Here is a 24597-nt window from a genome sequence, read left to right as displayed (position 1 = left end):
TCCTGTGCATTCGCCATAGAATTGTTTTGTTTGCTTTTAGGTGTATTTTGCTTGTTTATGTTTTCTCTATTCCTGCAGACTGCTACAAGTGTTTTGTGTTGATTCAAGGAACATGTCCTATTCTCTGCTACAGTGTTCTCAGGTAACATTTTTTTAAATCACTTTTATTTAATTGGTGTACTGTTCCTCCGGGGTAGATGTGCCTGTTATTGTGGTGACTCTGGTTCTGCGTAGTACCATTTACGCTTTGTTTCATTTGATATTTCTTTACTTGGTTATGGTAGTGTTCTTCCCTGCCTGTGAGTCCATTACTTCTAGCCTGTGTGGCTGTAACTTTGAAAAGCTTGGCTTATAGAGCTGCGTCTGTAGCAGTGAATGTTTTTGTGTGAATTTCACTTCCTGCAGCCCGATTCATACTTTGGTACCTGTGCAGTGCATTTCCATTGCCCACAGGGGAACTTTTTCCGTTTTCTCTTGCCACACCTAATTGTGAGGAGCTAGTCCCCATTTTTTGCATCTCCAAAAGCCCAGGAGCTAGCCCCCATTTTTTTGCATCTCCCAAAGCCCGAATTCACACCTTGCTAGTAAGTTTTAGTCAACATAAAATTGCATTGGTACGGCAGTCAATTATGCTGGTAGAGGTTAAGATACTACTGAAACTATGCGGAAGTATGCAAATTGTACTTTTACACATTGTTGCAAAATGGTATGAGAACTGGACCACAATTTATTGGCTGGTCTGTGGGTATATACTTGTGCAAACATGTATATACAAAGTAATTGGTTTAGGCAGAAAGGAAATGGATTCAATTACACGTATTACAGGTACACAAAATAAAGCAATATAGGTTAGCCGCATTTAGATGTACCAAAATACCTGTTTTTAGTTAAGAAAAAGCCACAACCCAATCAACAATAGGTATTTGGGAAAATCAGTTTGTTTTAACCAGCAGCCGAAGTGTCCTCTGAACTTGTCAAATTCGTTTAATCCTAAATTGCACGAGTCTGTGCTTCTTTGTCTGATGCAGGATTGCTCTTGTAAGGCACTGAAAATAAATTGTGGATAGGGGTGAACGTTTGACGTTGTTAAAAAAATAGTTCAAAATTCAATGCAAAATATGTAATTGAATCGGTGGTTCTGAGTTGCATGGTTCTAAGTCTGCTGTACAATCGCATAACATTTTACTATTACCATCTGGTAAATTAACCCCAGTACCATGCAATTCTGAGTAATGTCCCATGGAATAAGGAATTAACGGGCGGGACCAGTTTTTCAGTCATAAACCCACACAGAATCCTCTGCTCCAGGCTGCATTCCATGGCATCAGGTGATGCGGTTTGACAGGATACCACCCATGTCCTACACAACATGAAACTTCTGGATAACATCTTGCCCCGCAGACATCCAGTTCCGACTCAAGGTCTTAAAATTGTGCTGTTTAAGAACTTCTACCCAAATGTCTGCACCAAATTACTTAGTGCTGCATACAATTGACCTGTTCGTAATTAACCGCTATAAGGACAGTGTTTTTCTCTTTTGTCTTGTTCCGCTGGCTTGTTGCCCCAAATTTGTCCCTGGTTACATATTCTAGCCTCCCCCTTTACATCTGGGGATTCCTCTTTGATCCCTCTGATTTTCACCTAAGTGAACTTATTCCTTGTTCTTTCTGCTTCCACACACCTTTGCTTCCACCATTAAGCAACATCAGTGATGCCTCATCTTTTCTGCTTCTTTTTATATTCTTAGTAATTGTCTCTTGTTAGTGCATGTTGTCTTGTTCTCAGTTCTGCCTTTCCTTGCATGTCTTCCAGCTCTGCTTTGTCCCAAGTTTTACATTTCACTTTCTTTTCTGTGAACCTGCTCTTTGGTTCTGATTACAGTATCTCAACTATACTCTCTTTTCTACATTTGACGCTGTTCCTTATCTGTGCTCCTTTTTTCAATGTTATCTCTTATTATTTCTTTTTTCCCTCTGTGCAGTTTGCCCGCTTCCTCCGTGTTCCTTCTTTTGTCTGTGTTGGAGTGTGCGTATGTATCCTTCCCACTTCTTATTTTCCATGTTTCTATTCTTTTCCCGGTCTCTTTCTAGTGTCTCTCTCCATTTTCCATCTCCTTTCTCTGGCATCTCTTCATTTCTCTTCTCTTCCGCTCTTCTCTTTTTTTTCTTTCTCCATCATCTCACTTCAGGGTTTATTTCTTCCTTCCTGTATCAAATTCCTTGTTTCTTTCTTCTATTCCATCTCTCTGGTGTCTGTCTATTTTCCTTTCCTGTCTGGTCTTCATATTACTCACCTGTAATCCACTTTCCACTTTATCTTTTTCCTCCTCTTTCTGGGGTGGCTTCCTATTCCTTCTCCTCTCTCTGGTATCTCTTTGGTTTGTCATTCTTTTCCAAGGTGTTTCTTGTTAGCTGGCATCTCTTTCATTCTTCTTAAGCTTTTTTTTCCAAACAGCTCTACAGATTGGTTAGCTGATATTCCGTCTCCTATCTCCAATCTCCTTCTTTTTGGTTATTCTTGCATGTCATGTTCTCGTAATTGCTCCCATCATCTTCCATCTCTCTCAATTTGTCTTTCAAATGTTCCTATCAGGCGAAACTTTCACTAATTATAATCTCTCCAATATTTCTTTTTTCCACCTGTTTTCTTCTTTGTATAGTTTGTATAGTTTTGCTCCACCTTTCTTTATTGTCTCCTCTTGCCTAGTCTGATGTATCTTCTTTTTTTCCTGATGATAAATTACTCTAGCATCTTACTAGAAAATACAATGGATGAAGATTAACCTCTAAAGAGTATTTGTCTTATTTTGTGTCAACCTCACCCATCTCTCTCTAATGTTTGTTCTACTCTTTCTCAACCTCTCTACACTAGCCATTATTTAAGGCCCCTCTTCTCTAAACTCTCTCCCTCTTTCTCTTTGCTTCCCCAATGTCTCTCTCCACTCCGCCGAGCTGTTTACATTTCTCCTCCTTATCTCGAGTAGTATATTCTCTTCATCAGCTCATCAGGTTCTCTCTTTCTAGATGTCTACATAGTTTATCTTCCTGGTTCTAGCTCTGATGTAGGGTTCTGAGGGTTCTTCTCTCCATCATCTTCTTTCCCTAGTCTTCTCCTCCTTGTTGGACATTTTATGATCTCATGAGCTTTCTTCTCTCTATTCTTTATTATTATACATAGACGTTTGTAAGCACTATTTAGTCTAATATGATTCTCTCTCTATCTGGCTGTTATTTTCATACTTTTCCGGGTTTTCTGTTGATGAGTTTGTATTGTTGATTGGTTGTGTATTGTTGTGCCAGGGTTACAGAGATTTGCAAAATGTAGTGCTTACTAGTGGTAGTGTTATTTAATGTGAAAGTGAAATGAGTTTGATCTAGATAAGGTCTTTGTAAAGTGTTATGAGTATTCTAGGTATGGAAAAAGGTGTTTCCGTGTTTCTTTGATCTAGATGGTGGTTTGTCCATTCCCAGTCAGATCAGATTGTTTCTAGTCAACCATGGCAAGCAAGGTGCATGGTTATGATGCAATTATTGTGTGTGGGTGTAAGTAAGATGTTTATGCTACCTTTATGTCCAAAGGTCTGACACATATTTTGGTGTTGTGCAGGAAAGCACTGCTGAGAGGGCAGAGCTTAGTCAACAATGTGGCACTGGTGTTGTGTTAGGTGTATGAAGTTTCCGCAGTTTTGTATAGCATGTTCTTTTTGAGAAATACTAATTCTAGGCATAATTGTGTCACAGTGTTGTGTAGTTGGTACTGTTTGATGGAAGGTGTTGCTGAGTTTCTCATGAAAGCTAACATTGGAGATATTGTGAGAACATGTAGTAAGTTCCACCTGCTTTATACTGATTACGTTTTTAGCACTTTACCTTGTACTTGGGTGGTCCATGCTTCATAGTATTTACTTGATTCTCGTATAAGATAATATAGCCTGCCCATGTCTATTCTTGATGTGGAATTCCTTATTTGACCCCTTCTCCTGGTACTAACAGTATACTGTGGCTAGTTTTTGGTGTTGGATTGTGCCTAGTAACACTTTTTTTCAAGTTAGAGCTGGGCAGTTGCTGTAGAGCAGTTTAGTTATCAGGGATGTTGGATCCTTCTGACTTTCCTGGAGTTTGCCTATGCTGGATATCCATACACATATTACTACCATTACTTTCTGTGTCTGAATTTCACTGTGTCGGGAATGCCATTCTTTAACAACTGTGAACACTGAGTAATGTGATATTGCATCTCTATGTTTACTATGCAGGAATAAATAGCTGGGCTGAAAATGATCATCATAAACGGTTGCATTGTAGGATAGCACGCTAACCAGAAAGAGAAGGAAAGTATGCACAAAAAAGGTGTCATGTCAGAGTAAAGTGTCCCTAGAAAGGATTGGCAGACGACTGAGCAAAGTTTAACAATAAAGGTCGAAGATATCTCTCTATAAAAAAATATTGGTTCAATTTTATTACACTGAGGAGAAAGACTGTAGATGCTTCAGAGGCATCTCATATAAAACTGTCCCTGCCTGCCCTCTCTACAATAATCGTTTTTAGTGTGTTGATGAACATATAGAACAAGTAAGAGTGCTTCTGCCTGCGATTGGTAAACAGTAATGCCACTCACTAACACTATTTCTCACTCTGCTGTCTACTCCACCAATCATTTCGTTTAAAGCACATTTGGTAACATAGTGGGTGTAAGATTCTAATGAGAGAGTTTAGTTCAAGACGATGTCTAGGATTGTGGACTGTGGGGGTGGGGCAAATGCCAATGCTGTCCAGTCAGGGCAAGTAAAGTCCTCCAGTTAGCTTCCCACAACTAAGAATGTCAGTTAGGTGGGTATTTATCTTCAATAGATTAACTTCATATAGACTCTCAGCGAAATAGAGACTGTCTATAAGGCGGACCTGTTCATGCTGAAGCTGGTCTGAGTATCATTCGCATAGTTGTGCCAGGTCAAACAGAAAGAGCTCACCAGAGAATGAAAGGATGTTTTTAAGAATAGACTGGTAGTGAGAAATGGGTTGGGTCTGGTGAAACCTAGAATTTTACTCAGCTGGATTCTGATGGTTGTGTTTAGTCAAAGAGGAATTGTATGAAACGTGGGTGTGAGGCCATGAATTCGAGGATACTTGAATCTAGAAAGTAGAGTGAGGCACTGTGACATTTTGAGGCAGAGTAAGCTAAAGGGGCAGATGGGTATGGCAGTGTACTGCTGTCACTTGTGGCATCCTATATCGACTCTAGTGCTGGATCAGGCCTTGCCATTAAGCAGAGGCTCATAAACAATGTGGTGATTTGTATGTGGAAAAACCACTTGAGGAGTTTTGATGAATGGGGTATTTTGACTATGAATGTGTGGTTAACTCAGTCACCTGGGGTAAAGTTTTGTTTTTTGAGTAAGGGGTCATTTTTTCTACTTTACGATTGTTTCAGGTCTATGGTTGAAGTGAGATGTAGAACAGGGAACAGAAAAGTTTGCAAGTGGAACGTGGGGAGATTATGATGTTGAAGAAGTCGAGTAGCATGGAGGCATTTGCAAGATGTATGAAATGTGGGCTAGTGATGAGACCGAATTGAGTGACATACTGCCTCTAGACCAGCATTATGTTCTGCTTCTGTGAAAATGGTGGCAAAGGTAATGTTACATAAGGCGTAATCAATCCTTGTCCCAGATATGTTTAGCATCAGCCTTACCTTACTAATCAAACGAGTCAGGGACATTTCACCACAAACAGATCACATCACACTGGTGAGATTTCACCTAAATTGTTGGAGAGTGTTCATGTCTGGATTCACTGAATGATTGAGATTAACAAGGGATCCAGCGCTTCCCAAAGAAGTTTGGAATTAGAGAGGAAGCCTCTCCAAAATATGGGACGTGATATACAAAATAAACTGGTTTAAGAAACTGTTTAAAAGTTATATTCATGAAATAATACAGCATTTCAAAGTTGTGAGTACTGCTCAGGAGCACTAATTGTTTTCAGCAGTAAAGACACTTAGGTTATAACCAGAAATTGCATTCCCACGAGAAAACGGTGGATACAGAGGTGATAGTGTGATATTTTATGTCTCAGTGGAAGAAATTCCATCATAAAGCCGCACATCCAAAATATCATCAGTTAAAAATATTGTGACAGGAGATGTAATCTACCTGTGCTAGTGAACATGCCATCAGAATGAGAGTGCCAGTAAAAAATACAACCTGTCCAACCTGTGCTGTCCTACTCTCTTTATCTTCTCACTTGACTGGCTCTTGTCTGTCTCCCTGCCTTTCCCTGCTCTCCCTAGGAATATCTCTGCTATTCTCAAAGTTCCTGTATTTCGTTATATTCCGTTTGCTACTGTCTCGCTCTCTTCAGCAGTTACTGCTTTAGAACTGACTTTCCCCTCAGTGTACAGTTAAATGCAATCTCATGGTACAGAGTCACTTATGAGAATTGTACTACGGCACTGTAATACTCAGCTACTGATGTCATTGAACCAGAGGCAATTCTAAGCCACTGATGATGCTGAGCCACTAATAAATGTGGACTGTTGTTGATAGTGAGCTGTGAAATAGCCAGGATGCTGCTGATGAACTAGGGCCATTTGTGGTAGTGGACCTCAGGTGAAACTAAGCCAGTGATAATAATGCATCATCGAGGACACTGTGCTACTGGTGATACTGAACCACAAAAGTCACTGATCCATTAACCGGCCTTTTGCACAGCTTTTGATTATATTGGCCTACTAGGGTTATCAAGGCATTTATGGGGATTTCCTTGAATCTTCGGTGTTCACAATGTCACAGCTGCTATTGAGCTATTTAAGACAACGAGCAAGTGATCCGACCAACACATGTAACCACTGAAGTATGCATGGTGGACAAGGGAGTAGATCTGGAATTTTAAGATTTCCGCAGGTTCCCTGGGCATATTTCAAGTACATTTTGTAAATGACCATTAATGTGTAAATCTGCCTAACTCATAGATGGAAATCTCAGATTCGTAGACTTACGTTCATTTTATGAATTGTGCCCCAACTGTAGAATACACTTTAAAAAATCCCACCTACAATTTAAAATATAACATGTTTTATTATGTATAAATAATGATTAAAAGTGATATGTATATATATATATATGTGTGTGTGTGTGTGTTTGTATATATATATATAACATTAAATCAAATGTGATTATAGTCTAAAACACTTTAAATAATTTGATTTATTTTAACATTAGTTCCTATGGGCTTTATTTTAAGTCCACACCTCTATTTCCTATGGGAGGGTGTTGCATTATGAGTAGTTGGCCTTGTGTAGTGGAGGACTAACTCCAGCTCTGAGCTGTAGTACATTTACAACTGTTTTTGGTTCTCTTTGGCTGTAGTAACTATAGAAGGGCAGCTTGTGAAAAGGAATGGGCTTACTCCTTTGTGGCTGGGTGCATGCCCCTTTCTAAACATCCTCCCTAACCCCTCACAACCCCTGTATTCCTCCTTAACCCATTTAGTCATAAGTTTTACCCATTTTCAGACTCTTCTCTCTGTCCCTGATACATTTACTACTAAAATGATAACTTACATGTGTGGAGAACTCTGCAGGCAGAATGGAGAAAAGATGAGAGAGGCAGAGGAGTAGACTCTGCACATAGCTACTATGTGAATAGCATTTTTGCAGTACGCTACTGGTACTACTTCAGCACTACATGCAGTTTGTGAATATGCACCTCACTGTGTTGGGCGTCAGCTTCGGAGATGTGGGTGTAATAGAAGTCCACAGGCATTAACTTCAGTAAGGTGGCTCTGGGTTATTGAACCCACTGCAGTGATCTGCTTGTTCTGCTTCCATGCTGTTGGTGACAGATTTGATTATTGGCAAGGCCATCAATGCAGCTCCTGCCTTTATGCTTTGCTTTCCACAAAGTCACTGAACAGTTAACCGTAGAGGGAGGGGATCCTCCTTGAAAACAAAATAATGGACGTAACTATGCAAGACACAGCCAGTACTGAAAATGTCATACTTTATTTTAGCTGCAGATAGCTCAAATGGATTCCCTACTATTCTTCTGTCAAAGGGTGTGCTCACTGCTGGATTTACTTTCCCAGAAGGGCTTTTGGGACCTGAGGCGAGCACAAAGGGGTTGCGAAATGTGTTTTCCTCTCTTCGGACTCTGTTAGTTCCTGAAGTCCAGGTCACACACAGCTCAGGCCGTTCCCAAAGGACCTTTGGGCTCCTGAAGGAGCCGATCCTGCCTTGAAACAGGAAACTGCGTTCACACTCATGTCTTGAAGTCTGCGGCTCATCTACAGGGAGGAAAACAATGCTTTGAGGAACTCTGCAGTTAAGCATTCTCCATAGATTTTAAAAAGTGAAAGCTCCCCATAATAAATATGATATATTAAAAGGGAAGCTCAAATGAAAACGAGAAGTGTTGTTTTGATACATGCATGTTGTATTTTAACTAAGGATTTTCCGATTATTATAGCTTAGAGCGATTTGTAATATGTCTAGGTAGAGCCGAACAATACAATATCATGCAACTACTTAAACACAATTGTCTCTTGTACACCCCAAGCTACAACTCAGGCTATAATTTGAGATTCTTACAAGCTTCCGGTCATCACCCATGGCCAACAAATGCTTTTGATGAAATCATTATTCTAACATGTTTTTGATATTTTCAAAGGATGTAATGTTTATGCCTATGTTGGCCTTTAACGCCATAAAGTATCAGAGAGCACTACAGCCTTTGCTTTACACCATCATCGTGGGTGGCTCATATGCAGTGCGAGCTCCGACCACACAAGCTCCCATCAATCAAGGACAGAAACCTGGACCCAGAAAAACCTAATAGCTAAAGACCAATTTCTAATGGACCCTTCCTTGGCAAATTCATTGGAAAACCAGCATTTCTACAGATATTTCAGTTCCTAGATGACATACTCATACTTTACCAAAGAGGATTCCATCAGAATCTGCTCAAGTTGCTGTAGAGGATAACTTAAAAACACGTTTGTCAAAAATGGTGGCGCAGCACTACTTCTTCTGGACCAATCTGTGGCTTTCAACCCAGTTTACCATCATACCTTAGATCTCAGACTGAAAGAAATCGGCGCTAACGCTACAACATTTGCTTAGATTGCCTTCTCCTTTGATGACTGGGTTTACATAAAATCTATGCCTTTTTCTTCTCGACTTGTTACAAAATTGAATCAGGAACTCCCCAGGAATCTGTTATCTGTAGTCTTCAACAGGTACATGAAACCCCTACCAGAGCTAATCTACAGTGTTGACTTTATCTGCTACAGTTACACAGACAGCACACAAATAATGCTCGCAGTGTCCTACAGGTTTTTTAATGGAGCCATTTTGGCTCTGAACGGACTCTGGAGCAGTCCGACCTAATCTCTAGAACAGAATGTAATGGAAGTTCAGTTTAGAATGCAGGAGTTCACAGGTACACGTAGAGGATTAAAGACATGATTTACAGCTCAGTCTGTGGGGTTGTTATTGGTGGTACCCACGCTGGTGAGGATGCTACAACTGGCGGCGAGATAGGGGATAAGTAACCCAAAGAAAAACAGTGCTCTTCCAAAGAGTTTGCCATGGTCCAAGCAAACTGCTCGTGTGTGCCACGTGTGCTTTCGTCAAAGTGCCTAGTCAGTTGGCATATGTGGAATCAAAGCACAACTCCAGCCAGTGTCAAGCATTTGAACGTAAAGAAAGCTTTCCTGAGAAGTCTGCGCCTCCTTGGTCAAGAAACTACAACCAAGATCAAACTAAAAGGTATTGCGCTGCCACACAAATTAAAGTTATACATTGTATGGAATCTTAACACTGAAGGTGGATACAACCAGGTTTACAAAGGGCAGAAAAAGACAATTATAATTACCACATAAAGTTGTGAACAGAAACACCTTTAGGCAGAGATCAACCAGATGTCAGAAAATTCAAACTGAAGTGAAGAAAGGATGAAATAAATGACTTACTGAGCCTGCTAGAGAGAGTCATTGTGCCATAGCAGTAGACAAAGTGGCTCAAGGAGAAGTGTTCAGGTATATGCTGAAAGGGATGTCCATACCTGAAGCAGTTGCTCACCAAACTGCAGGGTGGGAATGAGACCAACTTCATAGGTCTTCAAAGAGCAAAGAGTTGAAGGCAACTGTTTGATTTGTGAAATTTGAGGATGGCAGCTAAAAGAGAAGACACCATTCCAATTAATGTTAAAGACAATCCTCAGGCCCACACGTCAAAGGATTCTAGAGAAAGTTTCCAGAACCATGATCATCAAACTGTGTCAGATACTGCTACTTTGAATGTCAGTAAGTTCCACACTAGTTTACAATGCTGCCGCCTTCCTGAGACCACCACCACCTTTCGATGCTGCCAAAAAGCAAAATATTGGCGATAGATGGACTGCTTGGACAGTCATTTGAAGTTTTCATTGATGCACTTGAAGACAGACAAATTATCAAGTATCTCAAAACATTTTGCAGTTGATGGTGTGAAAGAAGTCATAAAGAAAATGCAGAGAACTGACACAGCAGTCATGTACCATCAGATAAAAAATGCTTTAAAGCTCAAGTACAATCCAGTACCAAACATTGATTTTACTACAAGACCCGAGGCTCATATTATGACTAACTTTTCTTACTTTATTAAATAGCAGCCAAGAAACTACAAATCCCAGAAACCCTGGTATAAAAACTACAAAACAACATCACAATGGAGCTGACCAATTCCCCGTCGAGCCTCCACATAACAATCTTGACTGAGAGCAACATGCCCTCTTTTTTTGCTGCTCGCAGTCAAGATAAGTACGCTGCTTGCTGTTACCTTTATCTAATATTATTTATTTAATGGTTATTTAGTTATATGGTGTTATTTCTTATATGTATTTAATTATATAGGCCCTGACCGCCAGAAGACCGTACCGCGGTCAAAAGACTGCAGCGGTCATTCTGGGTTTCCCACTGGGCTGGCGGGCGACCGCCGAAAGTCTGCCCGCCAGCCCAGCGGGAAACACCCTTCCCACGAGGAAGCCGGCTCAGAATGGAGCCGGCGGAGTGGGAAGGTGCGACGGGTGCAGTTGCACCCGTCGCGAATTTCAGTGTCTGCAAAGCAGACACTGAAATTCTTTGTGGGGCCCTCTTACGGGGGCCCCTGCAGTGCCCATGCCCATGCCCCAGGGGCCCCACGACACCCCATACCGCCATCCTGTTCCTGGCGGGCGAACCGCCAGCAACAGGATGGCGGTATGGGGTGTCAGAATCCCCATGGCGGCGCAGCAAGCTGCGTCGCAATGGCGGATTCCCATGGGCAGCGGAAAGTCGGCGGTACACCGCCGGCTTTCCGCTTCTGGCCGCGGCTGTACCGCCGCGGTCAGAATGCCCGGCGGAGCACCGCCAGCCTGTTGGCGGTGCTACCGCCAGCCTCCGCCATGGCGGTATTTACCGCCAGGGTCAGAATGACCCCCATAGTGTTATTGCTTCATGTATTTCAAGGTTATGCTTTCAGGTTCTCAGCACGGGCCTCGCGTGCTTCTTTTTTATAACACGCTTATGCATACGTGCGCATGCAACTTTATCCTACCTCGTATTGACTCCGTTGCTCCTCCATGAGAACTCCTGCTCATCACGGCTCTGAGTGACCTTGCTGCCCCCCTTCTGCTCCAACTAGTGTCAGCCGAAATTATCGCTCGGTGAGGGCTTTTCCTGTTGCCCTTCGTTCTGTCTGGGTTCCACCCTGAACATGCCCCTAGCCAACCCCCTTCCATTTGGCCCTTCCTTTTAGATGTTCAGCTTCCTTCTCACCCTTTAGGTTGGGTTTTTTCCAAATTTGCAGGTTTTTTCTGCTTATTCTGTATTTTAACCTCCTTTTGTCACATTTGAACAATTTTAGTTTCTCCACAGTTTATTGTAAATATGTCTGGTGACGAACAGACCCAGTCTGTGAAGGACAATTTAAAATCCTTCAGTAAGGACTCGTTCCAGCATGCAGTCTCAGCTTCTATGCTAGATATTTTAAAAAATGTAGAAGCCTCTATAACAAGAATGTTACAGGACCCCAAAGATTATCCTCCTAAAAGAGGAACAAAACGTGCAGCACCCCCATATGTGCCTCCCAAAGGCGTTTCTGTTAAGTTTGGGACTCCCTCCGAGACGTGAATTCTTCGGGGCTCCCTTCCTCCCCCCTTAATATCATAAACCTTAGAGACACAGACAGTGATGGGGATGATGTCTTACACAACACCATAAATGATGACTTTTATGATAATGGGCCTTTGAAGAAAAGGCGTGAAGTTTCTCCCTCTGTGAGTTCCCCTCACTTAGGGGGTGATTCTGACCGCGGCGGACGGCGGTCGCCGCCTGCCAAGCGGTTCCCGCCGAAAGACCGCTCCGCGGTCAAAAGACCGCGGCGGTCATTCTGGCTTTCCCACTGGGCCGGCGGGCGACCGCCGAAAGTCCGCCCGCCAGCCCAGCGGGAAACACCCTTCCCACGAGGACGCCGGCTCAGAATGGAGCCGGCGGAGTGGGAAGGTGCGACGGGTGCAGTTGCACCCGTCACGAATTTCAGTGTCTGCAAAGCAGACACTGAAATTCTTCGTGGGGCCCTCTTACGGGGGCCCCTGCAGTGCCCATGCCATTGGCATGGGCACTGCAGGGGCCCCCAGGGGCCCCACGGCACCCCCTACCGCCATCCTGTTCCTGGCGGGAGAACCGCCAGGAACCGGATGGCGGTAGGGGGTGTCAGAATCCCCATGGCGGCGGAGCGCGCTCCGCCGCCATGGAGGATTCTCAAGGGCAGCGGGAAGTCGGCGGTACACCGCCGACTTTCTGTTTCTGGCCGCGGCTGAACCGCCGCGGTCAGAATGCCCAGCAGTGCACCGCCAGCCTGTTGGCGGTGCTACCGTCGACCTCCGCCATGGCGGTAATTACCGCCAGGGTCAGAATGACCCCCTTAGTGTCTGATGATTTGGTTGATCATGATGGTGAACCTATGTTTGACCCTATGTCGATTCACCACCCAAACTCTTCGGAATGGTTTCCATCTGATCATGTTGCAGACTATGGCCCTCATTACAATCCTGGCGGTCGGTGTTAAAGTGGCGGTAATACCGCCAACAGGCCGGCGGGAACAAAATTGAATCACGACCATGGTGGAAACCACCAACATAGACAGCCACTTTAACACTCCGTCCGCCACAGTGGTAGAAACAAACACTGCGGCGGTAACCACCAACAGGCGGAGGAGAAATTACCGCCTACTGTATCACAACAGGCCTATCCGCCACCTCTTCAGGGGCGGAACCAACGCTATCAAAAGCACGGCGGAAACAGTACACAGAAGGGAAACCACTCACCTCTCGACACCCAACGAGGAACCAGGACGCCATGGAGCCCGAACTACACGTCCTGCCTATGCTGGTCTTCCTCCTGCTCTATCAGGAGCAGGACAGACGCCGTCGATGACCACGGTGAGTACTGCACCTACAACACAGGGGAGGGGGGGAGGGAAAAGAGAGTGACACCCACATGCAACACCCCCACCCACAACAACATACACACAAATACATGCAGCAACATTACATAAATATACCCCCACCCCCTGGAAGAACGCAAGGACAAAATTACATGATTGTAACAATTGTAATCATGAAAAATCAGATTGTGAAAGTTCAATAATCAGTATATACAAATATGTATACCAAATACAGAAGTCCGGATAGTGTACCAATCATTGTCCGTGGACCAGTGGTCCCAAAGTGCATGGGCGAAGCCCACACAAGATATCTAACTTGAAACGGAGAGAACACTGCAGGGACATCAGATCGAAAAATAAACAGGCACCTCAGGGGGAATGGAAGGGGGGCACCTCAGCCGGATGAACGCACGACGCCACTGCTGCACGAGGGGGCTCCATGCCCACTGCTTAATCCTGGGGAGTGCAAAGCCACAGTCTCTCAAGTCTTTACAGTGGGTGGTTTGCCCACTGCTTTATCCTAGGGAGTGCAAAGCCACAGTCTCTCAAGTCTCTCCAGTGGGTGGTTTGCCCACTGCTTTATCCCGGGGAGTGCCAATCCACAGTCTCTCAAGTCTCTCCAGTGGGTGGTTTACCCACTGCTTTATCCTGGGGAGTGCAAAGCCACAGTCTCTCAAGTGGCTAACAGTCTCCACTGGTTCTGGAGGGGGCCTGGTGCCCAGAGTGCTTCATCCTGCCAAGGACTGAGGAACTGGATGTGATTCTCCACTGGTTCTGGGGGGGGCCTTGTGCCCAGAGTGCTTCATCCTGCCAAGGACAGAGGTAGTGGATGTGATTCTCCACTGGTTCTGGAGGGGGCATTGTGCCCAGAGTGCTCCACATGTGATGTGGCCGGTCCCATTCCCTCGCCTGGGTGTGTGTGCCATGAGATTGCCTAGGAACAGGTAGCATGATACAGGTGAAGGGAAGAGGGCAAGGTTTGCCAGGAAAAGTTTTTTAGACACACTGGGACGGGAAGATGGAGTGGGTTTGGGAGTGGAGGAAGAGGTAGTGGTTGTAGGAGGTGTACGTTTGCTGAATTTGGGTGAAGGTGCATGGGCCCGAGGCTGTTGTGAGGTGGATGGCTATTGGGTGGGTGTGTGCCTGCGGTTGTGTACTTTGGGAGGAGGGCTCACAGACACACTGGGAGAGGACACTGGGGATGTGTGCATGGTAGTGGGGGTGGTGATTGCACATGAGCGGTGTGTGGTGATGGGCGTGCTGGTGATGGAGGTAGTGGCTGAGGATGTAGTGCATGCAGGTGTGAGTGGAGACGAGATAGGGAGGGAGGAGGGGGACGTGGAGGAGGGGACACAGTGGAGGCAGTGGATGTTGCTGTGTCTGCATGGGATTGGTGCTTGTGGGATTTGTGGTGCTTATGTTTGCCATGTGCACTCTTGTGTGTTTATGAGTGTGCATGCTGGTCTGATGGTGTGCTTGGGATAGGCTGAGGTACAGGGGATTGGGTCGGTGGAGGAAGTTGGAGGGGGAGGCTGGACACAGGGACAATGGCTGCCATCAGTGCTGAGGCCAGAGCCTGAAATGCACTCTGTTGGGCCACCTGCCCAGAATGAATGCCCTCCAGGTATGCATTTGTTTGTTGCAAATGCCTCTCAACACCCTGGATGGCATTCAAAATGGTAGATTGCCCAACAGTGAGGGATCTCAGGAGGTCAATAGCCTCCTCACTGAGGGCAGCAGGGCTGACTGGGGCAATGCCTGAGGTGCCTGGGGCGAAGGAGATGCCCACCCTCCTGGGTGAGCGGGCACGGGAAACACGCTGAGGGGCTGCTGGGAGGGCGGTGCTGGTAGAGGGGGTGGCGGCTGTACCTGTTGATGCAGTGGGCACAGAGGTGCCCACCACCGCAAGGGAGCTCCCATCAGAGGAGGAGTCACTGTCACTGGTGTATGCTCCTGTCCCCGTCGTGGAGCTCCCCTCGCCCTCCGTCCCACTGGTGGCTTCAAACTCCGTTGCTTCACCCTCCAGGGCCAAGTGGGTTGCAGCTCCCTCCTGCTCCGGTGCCACTGCTCCTCCGCCAGATGATGCTATTGCACACAAGAACAGGGAGACAAAACAAAAAGGGGGAGAAAGACAGAAGAAAAAAATGTTCAGTGCATGCAACACCACTACCGTTGGCGGACACAACACACAGGGAGCAGCCCTCTGCACTACCCCATGCACTAATAGTTCCTAGCAAATTCACATGCCCATGGGGTACGAGGCCTAAGCCCAATTGCTGCATTCCTGGAAGTCACAGGAGCCTGACTAGGTGTAGATGGCTAATACCACTAGTGGGGTTGGGGTGCCACAGAGCCTGCCTCACAAGGGACCTTGCCTACCAAGTTCGCCCTGGCCTAGGGGAACCCACTGCCCACCTCCCCCACCCAGACACCTCATAATGCGCGCTGAGTCAGCTGAATGAGAGTGTACTCACCCCCTTGTGGCTGCTGTGATGCCCTCAAGCACCCATCCAACTCCAGATAGGCCACCGCCAGGATCGGGTACATCAGGGGGGTCATGGTTCTACGGGCTCCCCTTCCACGTTGGGAGGCCATCCCCAGCTGGGCCTCTGCCGTCTTCTTGCTCCAGCGGCGCAGGTCCTCCCTTCTTTTTTGGCAGTGGGTGCTCCGTCTGTGGTAGAACCCCAGGGTGCGGACGTCCTTGGCGATGGCACGCCAAATACCCTTCTTCTGGTGGGCGCTGACCTAGAGGAAAGGAAATTACTCACCCATCCGGACCGTCATTCATATTGCCCACCAGTTCCCACCCATGCCCTGATGCACATACACTCACTATCTGCACATGCAGGCCTCAGGCCCCCCCATGTATCTTCCATCCACATCACTCAAAACAGGCATTGCCCATGCAGCATGCTCACAGTGTACTCACCTGTTTGTCTGGAGGACTGTACAGTTGCATGTACTGGGGGAGGTCCCCTCCACTAGTTTCTCCAACTCCACCGAAGTGAAGGCAGGGGCACTTTCCCCAGACACTGTAGCCATCGTCGCTTCCAGACACAGGTCACAGCAGCACTTGCTATGTAGGTCCTCTCCTGTTGAAGGTCAGGTATCAAGTGAGTGAACAGACAGAAAATGGCGGTCACGTCTGCGGCGGTGCGTACCGTCACTGCCGGCGTACATCGTCATTGGCTCCTGGGACCCATAGGGCCCAATGTTAACCAATGCAGAATTGCACCGCGGTCTTCGACCACCCACCACGACGGTGTACAACGCCAGCGCAGTTACCTTATTTCCCCTTGTCTCACCTTACAGCTCAGGCAGCCGGCATTTCAGGAGGCCACATGGTATGGAAAAAAACTGCGTCACACCTATCTAGGTCGGGAATACAGACAGATACTGGCGCATTGCGAACTACCAACGTTTCTGCAAATAACACATTGTGATACCTCAGTGTTGGATGACTCTCTACTCGCTGTTCTCCTCCATAGGGCACGTCTGCTGGGGCAGGTGATGAGATAGAAGCATCCTCCGGTGTACAGGCCCCTGGTGGACCTGTCGACAATGGAAGAGAGACACATCATAATCACATACAGACTTGATCGTGCAACAATCCTGAAACTGTGTGCCCAGTTGGAGCCAGCCCTGATTTCAGCTATCTGCCATCCCACAGGAATCCCCCCTCTAGTGCAGGTTCTGTCTGTACTCCATTTCCTGGCCAGTGGGTCTTCTCAAACAACAGTGGCCATGGCATCAGGGATGTCCCAGCCAATGTTCTCTAATGTGTTGTCCAGAATGTTATCTGCCCTGCTGAAACACATGCATAGCTACATCGTTTTCCCTCAGGTGGAGGATTTTCCCACAGTGAAAGGTGACTTTTTTGCCCTGGGACATATCCCCAACATCATTGGTGCCATTGATGGGACACATGTGCATTTGCCCCCCACCCGCAGGAATGAACAGGTGTACAGAAACCGGAAAAGCTACCATTCGATGAATGTGCAGAATGTCAAGTATCCTGGCTCAGTGCATGACGCTTACATTTTGAGGAATAGCAGCATCCCTTATGTGATGGGGCAACTCCTGAGGCACCGTGTGTGGCTAATAGGTGAGGCCAAAGTCCCAACACAGTTGACATAGGTGTCTGGGTATGGGGTTGTCCCTAAGGGTTAGTGTGTCTAACAGTTGTCCCTCGATATTTGCATGTGACTCTGGTTACCCCAACCTGTCATGGCTACTAACCCCAGTGAGGAATCCCAGGACAAGGGCAGAGGAACGCTACAATGAGGCACATGGGCAAACTAGGAGGATTATAGAACGCTCCTTCGACCTCCTGAAGGCCAGATTCTGGTGCCTCCATCTGACAGGTGGCTCCCTATACTACTCACAGAAGGTGTGTCAGATAATTGTGGCCTGCTGTATGCTGCACAACCTGGCTTTGCGACGCCAGGTGCCTTTTCTGCAGGAGGATGGGCCAGATGGTGGTTTTGTGGCAGCTGTGGAGCCTGTGGATAGTGAAGAAGAGAAGGCAGAAGAAGAAGATGTCGACAACCAAAACAACATCATCATGCAATACTTCCAGTGAGACAAAGGTAAGAAGATGTAACTGCTTCCCACATGTCATACTATTGTTGGAGCTAGAATAAGTCTGTCATTTTCACTCAGTGTATGGACCCTGACTTGTTACTTTGGCTTTCCATTTCACAGATCTGGGTCCCACTTTGTGCCCTCTGCTATGTTTACTGCTGGCCTACAGCTGTGTTACATTGGTATGTGAACAAGTACATTGACATTGCTGTATTCCAGAGATATTGCAATTACACATTTGTGAAAGCACAGACTGACTGTTTTGTGATTCTACTGTGTTTATTTCCGTGCAAATAAGTGGAGGGGGTTGTAAAACGGGCTGGGGTGATGGTGGAGGAATGTCAGTTGCAGAGTCCAGTCTATTTGTTTCACAGGTGCATTGTCCAATGGGGCATAGGAAGTGGAGCAATGGCAGTTTAAGGTGGACAGGGTGTCAAAGTGGGACAGAAAGGTGACATTCAGGGGGTTCTTATTTTCTGGTGGGGGTCTTGGCAATGTTCTCTGTCTTGTTCCTGGATCTCAGGGACCGTTTGCGGGGTGGTTCTCCATCTGCAGGGGGTGGGGTGCTGGTGGCCTGGTGTTCCTGTGGCGGTGCCTCCTGTCCACTAGCGCCGGCGGAGGTGGAGGGCTGTTCATTGTCCATACTAGTGTCAGGGGCCCGTTGGTGTGCCACTGTGTCCCTCCTGGTGTTGAGAAGGTCTGCCAGCAGCCCTGCAATGGTGACCAGGGTGGTGTTTAGCGGACTTCGAAGTCCTCCCTGATCACCAGGTAGTGTTCCTCCTGCAGCCGCTGGGTCTCCTGAAACTTGGCCAGTACCGTGCCCATGGTCTCCTGGGAATGGTGGTAAGCTCCCAATACGTTGGAGAGTGCCTTGTGGAGTATCGGTTCCCTGGGCCTGTCCCCCCCCTCGCACAGCAGTCCTCCCAGCTTCCCTGTTATCCTGTGCCTCTGTCCCCTGAACCGTGTGCCCCCTGCCACTGCTCCTAGGTCCCTGATCGTCCTGGGTTAGAGGGGTTGCCTGGGTTCCCTATAGTGGTGGACACACTGCTGATTGACGTGTCCTGGGGACAGAGGGATGGGCCCGTTGGGTGGGTGCTGTGGCGGTATTTCCTGAGGAGGGAGGTTCAGTGGTGGTTTGTGACTGTGTCAGGGGAACCGACTGTCCTGAGGTCCCTGATTGGCCAGGCTGGTCATCTTGATCCAGGTGTGCAGAGCTGCTGTCGTCACTGTGGGCTTCATCTGTGGGGGGACTGGATATGTCTGACACCTCCTGTCCGGTGTTGTTGGGTAGGGGTCCTGTTGGGGTGTAAATGCATAGTTATTGTATCTGTGTGTGCCATCTTGTGCAATGGGTGAGTTACCCTCTACTCCTGTGCTTGCATTATTGGCTTGGCCCTTGTGTCATTGGTGATTTTGGGCCATGAGTGAGTCTCTCTACTGGACATGCTTTGGTGATGGCTGTCCATGCATTGGTGTTACATGCAGGGCTTGATTTTGGGATGTGTGGGTTGTGTTAGTGGGGTATCTGTGGGTTGTTGGGGTGATGTGTTTGAGGGTGAGGGTGGGAGTATGTGATGGAATGCAGGTGGGGTGGGGGGCATAAAGTAGTAAAGATTTTCCTTACCAGAGTCCAGTCCTCCTGCTACTCCTGCGAGGCTCTCAGGATCCATTATTGCCAAGACTTGCTCCTCCCATGTTGTTAGTTGTGAGGAGGAGGTGGGTTCCACCGCCAGTCCTCTGTACAGCAATCTGGTGTCTAGATACCACGGAACGTACCTTCCCCCGTAGGTCGTTCCACCTCTTCCTGATGTCATCCCGTGTTCTTGGACCCTGTCAACAATTCTGCGCCATAGCTCCATCTTCCTTGCAATGGATGTCTGCTGCACCTGTGATATGAATAGCTGTGGCTCTACCCGGACGATTTCCTCCACCATGATCCTGAGCTCCTCCTCAGAGAACCTGGGGTGTCTTTGAGGTGCCATGATGTGGTGTGGGTGATGTGTGAGGTGCTGTCTGTTGTGATGTGTGAGGGGATGTGTTGGTGTGTGTTGTTTGAGGTGCGTGGATGTTGCATAAGTGATGGTGTTGTGTATCTGTGGATGCTGGTGTTGTGTTAGGTAGTTTCTCTCTCTGGCCTTCTTTCAAAATTTTGGTTGTAAGGGTTTGTGGGTGATGTGGGTGTGTGCTTTATGTTGGATTGGGTGTGTGGGTTTGGTGTGTGTATGTGTATCAGGTGTGTGTATTTTGAATTGTCCAATGTGGTTGTGTTTTGTTAGTGTGTGTGTATATTTTTAGCGCGTCGATTCGTGGGTCGTGATACTGTGGGCGTATTCCTGTTGGCGTGAAGGTGTGGGTTTTGATATAGCCAGTTTATCACTGACCTTTGGTATGGCGGACTTGTGTGGGTGTCTGTATTGTAGTGGATTCCGAGCTGTGGGTCGTAATACCTGTAGCGGAATTCCACGGCCGCAACGGTATGTTGGCGGTTTTCTGCACAGCGGTAAGCGGGATTTACCGCCAGGGTTGTAATGAGGGCCAGTGTCTCTTTTTGGAGAATACAGAAAGGGCTATCATGACAATGAGGTTGTAAAGAAGTTAAAGTCTGAATGCCCTAGACCTTCCCTTCCATTTAAGGTGGCTGATACCCCCTCTATTGACCAAATATGTTATTATTTTTCACTAAATTTGGGAAGCAACCCAAGAAAGGGGTTGATCGATCCTGGTCAAATTGACAGGATAGACTTTTGGACCTAGTTGGGCCTTTAACTAGGATTTTTGATTTGGCAGAAGAGGCAAAGATGGAGGGCAATCAAGTGGATCCTGAGATACTCTCAAGTGGGGCTCAGAGAGCAATATGCATGTTAGGCAATGCCAACGCCTACATCTCCCAGGAGCAGTGCATAAGTCTTCTGCTCACAATTGACCCCAAACTCAGTTCATTGGCAACCAAATAGGAAGGCCCTAATGCGGATGTCCTATTCTTTGCTGATTCTTTTATAAGGGAAATGAGCAGATATGTCTCTGCATTTACTTCTTTGGACAAGGCACATTCTTCAATGAAAATAATGTTTTGCCGTGTTTTTGGAAAGGGCGGCAAAGGAAGCGGTTGATTTGCTGGCCGTTATTCTTCAAGGGAGCAATCCCTCTGCAGAGGCTCCTTCACTCAAGTCAACCAACAGGAGTTCTGTCAGGGGTACAAATCCCAATTCTATCCCCATTGTTTCCGTGGCGGCCATAACAGGGGATACAGATCCAAAGGAGACCAGCTTGCAGGTAAGGATTTCCAGTTCTTGCCTTCCTCCTGTAGGAGGCAGACTGGGTTCTTATTTAAACGCTTGGCTATCTATACCCGCAGATCCTTGGGTTATCCAGACAGTTCAAGGTTATTGCATAGAGTTGTATCAGGTGCCTTGGCAGACTCATCTTCCTCGACCTCTCGTTTTTTCCCGAGATCGATTCCTCCTGGTTCAGGACGATGTACAATCCTTACTAACAAAACAGGCAATAGAAAAAGTTGTTTACGACCCTTCCGGGTTTCTCAGTACCATTTTTCTTGTTCAGAAGAAGAATAAAAAAGATTGTCCGGTTATAAATCTGAAAGATTTCAACAATTTCGTAGTATACCATCATTTCAAGATGGAGACTATTCTCCATCTCAGGGATCTTCTACTTCACAACGATTGGTTGGTCCGCTTGGATCTTCAAGACGCCTATCTTTCGGTGCCCGTTCATCCCTTCTTCAGGAAGTTTCTTCTGTTCCAGTGGGGGACCTCCTTCTTTCAGTTCAAAACTCTTCCTTTCGACCTTTCATTGACCCCTTGGTGTTTCACCAAGGTCCTCAAACCAGTAGTAGCCTTCCTCAGAGGTAAAGGGATAAGACTCACCATCTAGCTCGATGATTTCCTTATCATGGTACAGGACAATTCTTGCCTCATAGAACAATTAAACCTTTATCGGGATCTCTGGTCAGAGCTGGGGTTTCTCATAAATCTTCAAAAGTCCATTTTAATCCCTTCCCAACATCTTGAATTTCTCGGTTTCATAGTGAACACTGTAGAGTCGGTACTTCAACTTCCTAAACAGAAGGTGTCTCTGGTAAAGAAAGAGATTCATCACGCTTTATCTCTCCCTCACTGTTCCCTCAGATCTCTAGCTCGTTTGGTAGGCCATCTTTCTTCCTCCATTCAGGCCATCTTTCCAGGTCCCCTTCATTACAGGACTCTTCAGAGGTTAAACATCCGTCACCTTTGCAAGGGTCTGGCCTACTAAGATCCGGTTGTTCTGTATCGCGAATCCAGGGAAGAGCTTTTGTGGTGGATAAGTCACTTAGACGCTTGGAATGGGAAAACTATTTTCTATGCCGCCCCAGATCTTGTCTTAGAGTCAGATGCAAGTCTGACAGGTTGGGGTGCAAGATGTGGTCAACTCTCGACTGGGGGTCCATGGTCCGTTCAGGAGTCCTCACTGCACATCAACTGTTTAGAGATGCGTGCAGGTTCCTTTGCCATCCAGTCCTTTATAAAAAGACGGGGTAAATTGTTCAATTCTTCTGAGAATGTACAACCTGTCTGCAGTCAGGTATAAAAACCGTTTAGGTGGAACAAGATCCAAACCTTTGGCTCTCTTGGCCAGGAGTTTGTGGGAGTTTTGTCTCCCAAGAAATATCTCGGTCAAGGCAGAATACCTTCCAGGCAAGCTGAACATAGTGGCAGATTGGTTTTCCAGGCATACTTACGACTCAAGCGATTGGAAACTTCACCCTTCCATATTCAATCATCTTTCTTCACTCTTCAGAGCTATGTTGATAGACCTCTTTGCTTCCAGGATCAACTCTCAGCTTCCTGCCTTCTTCAGCTGGAGGCCGGATCTGTTAGCAATGGCCACGGATGCTTTCCTACAAGTATGGCTTCCCTCTCTTCTGTATGCCTTTCCTCCCTTCCTTTTTATTGCCCGGGTGCTAGCACAAGCCCACAGACAGCATTTCTCCCTGGCTCTTATCACAACATTCTGGCAGTCCCAACCTTGGTATCCAACCCTGTTGGAACTTTCCTCGGACCTTCCAGTATTGATACCTCCTTTTCCTGATCTTCTCATAAACCCTCAGGGTCTTCCCACAATCTAATTCTAAAGGGCTCCCTTCATCTCATAGCGTGGAGAATTTCAGGGGTTCCTGGAGAACCCCAGGAATTTCTGAGAAGGCTGTCCAGTTCATTCAGCAATTCTGGGCTCCGGGTACTTGAAGAGTCTACCAATCCTCTTGGTCGGTTTGGTGTAGCTGGTGTGTGGACAGGGATTCAGATCCCTTTTCAGCAGATGTTACCTTAGTGGTATATTTTTTGGCTTCCTTAGCTTCACAAGGTAAAGCATATCGTACGGTGAATACTTACAGATCTGCAATCTCTTTAGAACATATCAGGGTGAATGGAAGACCTGTTGGGGAACACCCATTGGTTTGCCGACTTTTAAAGGGAGTACGTTTTGCTAAACCTCCGGTTCCAAAATATAATGTGATGTGGGATGTTGACTTAGTTCTTCGATTACTACTCTCATGGCCGGATAATGCTGATTCATCGTTGAAACATTTGTCTGCAAAATTGACTATGCTCCTGTGTTCAGTCTCTATCAAACGTGTTTCAGATGTTAATGCTCTGGATGTTTCCTCCTTTCATTTTTCTGCTTTAGGTGTTTATTTTCAAGTATTTAGACGTACCAAGACTAATTTGTCTACTGTCCTTTATCCCTTTTTTCCTTCGCAACCTAAATTGTGTGTGGGTAATTGTTTGAAATCTTAAAGTTTCTTGAACTGCAGATCTCAGGGTTCCCATCTCGTCTCAATTGCTTGTTTCCTTTCAGACACCACACAAACCTGTCTCAGATCCCACCATGGCTCGTTGGATGAAGTGGCTCATGTCCTTGGCTGGTGTTTCTACCCTCTCTTATGGCGCTCATTCGATGAGAGGAGCTACGGCTTCTCGAGTCTTCTGGGCAGGGGCTAGTTTACAGGATATCATCAGATCTGCAGATTGGTCAAACGTTAGTACGTTTAGAACTTTTTATTTCATTGTTTTAAACAAGCATAATATGAGCCTCCGGTCTTGTAATAAAATTTAGATTTTCCTGGACTTGGTGTCAGAAAGGCCAGATTTTATTGAAGACACAGAGGCGAGTATTATCCCACCACATTTTTTTAACCCTCCCTGTTTCTTTTCTGCAGGGGCCACGTCTTCAACCAACTCCGCCCCTTCCGGTTGATCTTCTTCCAGTTTCTCCTGGCCTGGAAGCTTCATGCGGAAGTTCTTTCTCTCCAGTTGTTCCTCTCAGTTCCTAATGGATTTCTTCTCTGCTATTCTGACTTTATATGTTGTTCTGTGGTTCCTCTCGGATTCCACTTTGGACTAATTATCGCAAGAAAAGAGGGCTAGTTGCTCTCAGTCAAGATTGTTATGTGGAGGCTCGACGTGGGATTGGTCAGCCCCATTGTGATGTTTTTTTGTAGTTTTTCTCCCAGGGTTTCTGGGATTTGTAGTTTCTTGGCTGCTATTTAATAAAGTA

General features: G+C 46.3%; 1 long non-coding RNA gene across 1 annotated transcript; it reads left to right on the top strand.

The window, feature by feature from the left end:
• Window positions 1-115: 115 nt before the first annotated feature.
• On the top strand, window positions 116-24375 carry LOC138273676 (uncharacterized). The gene is made up of 3 exons (XR_011200291.1): window positions 116-142; window positions 23899-24078; window positions 24260-24375. It is a non-coding gene; the product is annotated as an uncharacterized lncRNA (long non-coding RNA).
• The last annotated feature ends 222 nt before the right edge of the window (window positions 24376-24597 follow it).

The sequence above is a fragment of the Pleurodeles waltl genome, chromosome 2_2 (assembly GCF_031143425.1).
Source record: "Pleurodeles waltl isolate 20211129_DDA chromosome 2_2, aPleWal1.hap1.20221129, whole genome shotgun sequence".
In the NCBI taxonomy this organism is placed as follows: Eukaryota; Metazoa; Chordata; class Amphibia; order Caudata; family Salamandridae; genus Pleurodeles; species Pleurodeles waltl.
The sequence above is the reverse complement of the archived record's forward strand: the minus strand, read 5'-3'. Positions and strand labels throughout refer to the sequence as shown.